General features: G+C 47.4%; 1 pseudogene; it reads left to right on the top strand.

Moving 5' to 3' along the window:
- LOC108529464 (probable ribosome biogenesis protein RLP24 pseudogene) overlaps positions 1–1,445 on the top strand; it is an 8,453-nt pseudogene extending 7,008 nt beyond the window's left edge.
- The last annotated feature ends 3,077 nt before the right edge of the window (positions 1,446–4,522 follow it).

The raw sequence follows: 4,522 nt of genomic DNA, 5'->3' as shown, positions 1-4,522 counted from the left end.
GAGGCCGAGGTGGGTGGATTGCCTGAGCTCAGGAGTTCGAGACGAGCCTGGGCAACACTGTGAAACCCCATCTCTACTAAAAATACAAAAAACTAGCTGGACGTGGTGGTGGTGCCTGTAGTCCCAGCTACTAGGGAGGCTGAGGCAGCAGAATGGCGTGAACTTGGGAGGCAGAGCTTGCAGTGAGCCGAGATTGCGCCACTGCACTCCAGCCTGGGCGACAGAGACTCCGTCTCAAAAAAAAAAAAAACTTCCTCTCAAACTTGGCTTTTGGGCTTTTGGTCGGTGGGGACCTACAAAGGTTCAATGTGTGTATCAAAAGTGGTATTTCTGTTTAGGGCCCATCTACCCTAGCCACAGCATGATGTTTGTTCTCAATGACTACGATGTGTTCAGAGTTTGAAAATCCAAATGTCATAAAAACTTTAAAACATATGCAATTCTTGCAGAGTCAAGTGTACTAAAACATTCCTGGTAAAGAGCTTACAATGGATCATTCATTTGAATTTGAAAAACGTAGAAATGAACCTATCAAACACCAGCAAGCCCTATGGAATAAAACTATTGATGCAATTAAGAGAGCTGAAGAGATTAAACAGAAATGCCAAGCTGGCCAGACGCAGTGGCTCACACCCGTAATCGCAGCACTCTGGGAGGCTGAGGTGGGTGGATCACCTGAGGTCAGGAGCTCGAGACCACCCTGACCAACATGGTGAAACCCTCTCTACTAAAAATACAAAAATTAGCTGGGTGTGGTGGCACACACCTGTAATCCTAGCTACTCAGGAGGCTGAGGCAGGAGGATCACTTGAACCCAGGAGGCAGAGGTTGCGGGTAGCTGAGATCACACCACTGCACTCCAGCCTGGGCGCCAGAGAGACAGACCCTGTGTCAAAAAAAAAAGGCAGCCTTAAAAAAAAAATGAGTTCATGTCCTTTGCAGGGACACAGATGAAACTTGAAGCTATTATTCTCCGCAAACTAACACAGGAACAGAAAACTAAACACCACATGTTCTCACTCATAAGTTGGATTTGAACAATGAAACAATGAGAACGCATGGACACAGGGAGGGGAACATTACACACTGGGGCCTGTTGTGGGGTGGGGGGCAAGGGGAGGGAGAGCATTATGATAAATACCTAATTGATGCACCTACCTAGTTGGTAGATGCATCAAACCACCATGGCACATGTATACCTGTGTAACAAACCTGCATGTTCTGCACATGTATTCCAGAACTTAAAATGAAAAAAGAAACGCCAAGCTAAATGTATAATGAACAGATTGAAGAAAAATAAAGAACTACAGAAAATCCAGGACATCAAAGAAATCAAGCAAAACATTTATTTTATTCGAACTCCTCTTGCAGGCAAAGGAAAGCAGTTAGAAGAGAAAGTGGTACAGCATTTACAATAGGCTGCGGACATGGAAAATGTCTCCTAAAAATCTCACTGTAGGCCGGGCGCGGTGGCTCACGCCTGTAATCCCAGCACTTTGGGAGGCCAAGGCAGGCGGATCACGAGGTCAGGAGATGGAGATCATCCTGGCTAACACGGTGAAACCCCGTCTCTACTAAAAATACAAAAAATTAGCTGGGCGTGGTGGCGGGTGCCTGTAGTCCCAGCTACTCGGGAGGCTGAGGCAGGAGAATGGCATGAATCCATGAGGCGGAGCTTGCAGTGAGCAGAGATCTCGCCACTGCACTCCAGCCTGGGCGACAGAGCGAGACTCCAACTCAAAAATAAAAAAATAAAAAAATACAAACATTAGCCTGGCATGGTGGCGAGCACTTGTAATCCCAGCTACTAGGGAGGCTGAGTCAGGAGAATTGCTTGAACCTGGGAGGGGGAGGTTGCAGTGAGCGGAGATCACGCCACTGCACTCAAGCCTGGGCAACAGAGTAAGACTCTGTCTCAAAAAAAAAAAGAGAAAATTCTGTCAATATAGAAGTGAATTGTGGACACAAAATGGTCATGCCATTTGGATAATGGCCCTAGGCAGCATTTATGTAACAACTCATGACAAAAATTCACAGCTAGTGACATATAAAAGAAAATATTCTTTGCAGTAAAAAAAAAAAAAAAAAAAAAGTGACATATAAGGAAGATAATGAAGACACACATTAGTCATTCATCCCTCCTCCTGGCATCTCAGTTCTGTCCTCAGGGGAGGCATTTCACCCCAAAAGGACTCCTAGGCCCATGAGTAGTGTCTGGAACAGTGTTACCTTCACAGATGTTTGTTCTGATTTTATACACTCAGTGTACAGGAATAATTTCCTGTTAGACCTCAGCCCCCAATCCTGTGTGGGCTCTTAATATTGGCATGGCTGAGAGGCCAAGGCGGGCAGATCACCTGAGGTCAGGAGTTCCAGGCCAGACTGATCAACATGGAGAAACCCTGTCTCTACCAAAAATACAAAAGTAGCCGGGCGTGGTGGTGGGTGCCTGTAATCCCAGGTACTCAGGAGGCGAATCACTTGAACCCGGGAGGCGGAGGTTGTGGTGAGCTGAGATTGCACCACTGCACTCCAGCCTGGGCGACAAGAATGAAACTCCGTCTCAAACAAACAAACAAACAAACAAAGTTGGCATGGCTTCCAGCTGAGCTCACCTTGACCCCACTCACCTTGTAAATGGGGTCATCCTCTGAGTTAACACAGTGGAATTCCTCTCCCACCTCTCTCTCATGTCTGTCAGTTCTTCCCCAGAGATAGTCCCTAGAGTGGCCCCTATTAAGGGCTTTGACATCCACTCCCACACTCCAATTTTATAATCACCTTCTTCAGGACTCCGTTTCCCACCCCTCCCGTCTCTTTTTGGCCTGTTCCTTGAGTCCTGAACCCGAACTGGATTCTGCCTGGCCCTGTAAGGTCCTCCTCAGGCTGGCTGACACCTAGCAGTCCTGCACTTGCCCACTGATAAGCGACATCTCAGGCCTCCAGCATTCATGCCTTTGCACATTTTATTCCCTTTGCCTTGCATCCTTTTTATCCTCTTGGAGATAAATAGTAAATTCCAAGTCAAATTTCAAGACTTTGGGCAAATGTTACCTTGTCTGAGGTCATCGGACTCTCCCAGGCAGGGTTGTCATCTCACTTCTGTGTGCTCCTGCAGCCCTCCGGGCACACCTCCTTTCTGGGGTTGAATACACGGCAGGGTTATTATCTTTTGCACCTGTTTTGAGTCTAGGCAGTGTGGCAGGTGCTCAGTCTTTGTTGAATGACTGTGTAATGAAGGGTGCATGATACAGGACAATTGTTTCTCCATCTTCTGATATACCTGGTTATTCAAACCTACATCCATTGTGTTACATAATGTCCTTGTATAAAATCACACACGAGAAATTACTTTTGGAATTGGAAATAAGGAAAAACACGCTATTTCCTTCTACCATAGAACTCTGTATTAGAAAGAGAAGCATGGAGTCCTTTGTGTTCCCCACCCCCTTCCCTTCTTCTCTTGCTTCCAAGAAGCTCAGAGCCAGGTTTAATGTTTATTCACAACAATCACATTAGCCTTCCCGAACACAGTTTGGCTTTTCCTCCTCTTCCTGGTTTGGATTTTCTATCTTTTCCCTAATAACCTTTTTGAAATCAGGCAGTGGAATATGGAGGGGAAGGAATGGGTTCTGTAATCAGCGAAACATGCATTCAAATGGCCCTGCCCCTCGTGGCTGTGCAACTTGAGCAATTTACTTAACCTCTCTGAACCTCCAATTTCCCTTTTATAGGGTGATTATAGGGAATAAGCTAAAATGTATGTACTGTATATAGCACATAGTAGAGGATCAAAACATGATGATTACAAAAAGTGGGGCTATAAGTGAATAAAATGATTGAAAGTGTCACTCCAGGCTGACCTCCGGAAGAATAAGCAGCCATTCACATGAGATGAGTCGGGAAGGAGCAAGGCCAACTTGCAGCCCCTCTCCCCCAAGCTGGTCCCATCACTAGGATCACTATCCAAGGGACTGTTTGAAAGATGCCTTCTTAACTGGGCTGAGAGATCGGCTCACCAGGAGTGGGCACATGTAGCACGTGGTTCCACAGAGCAGGGCGGAGGGAAGAGAGATCCTAAGAGGAGGCAGAGGAGGAGGAGAAGGGAAGGGATGGAGGGAGAGGAGGAGGAAGAGGAGGAGATCAGGGAGGTCCTTGGCTGGATGTGGCCAGGCCCCGCAAGGGTCCCCTGTGCTGGGGTTGGTGAACTACCTGAAGCAGCCCTGTTTGCCAAAGCTCCTTTTCTGTTCCTTCCAGGATCTTCTGGGAGGAATGTGGAGGGTCTGAAGGACACACAGCCTGAACACAGACAAAGAAGTTAGGGCAGTGGAGGCCAGGGGCAGTGGCTCACGCCTGAAATCCCAGCACTTTGGGAGGCTGAGGCGGGTGGATCACGAGGTCAGGAGATTGAGACCATCCTGGCTAGCACGGTGAAAACCCATCTCTACTAAAAATACAAAAAATTAGCCAGGCGTGGTGGCGGGTGCCTATGGTCCCAGCTACTCAGGAGGCTGAGGCAAGA

The sequence above is a fragment of the Rhinopithecus bieti genome, unplaced genomic scaffold, assembly GCF_001698545.2.
Source record: "Rhinopithecus bieti isolate Rb0 unplaced genomic scaffold, ASM169854v2 scaffold_6935, whole genome shotgun sequence".
NCBI lineage: Eukaryota > Metazoa > Chordata > Mammalia > Primates > Cercopithecidae > Rhinopithecus > Rhinopithecus bieti.
This window is presented reverse-complemented; position numbering and strand designations above follow the sequence as displayed.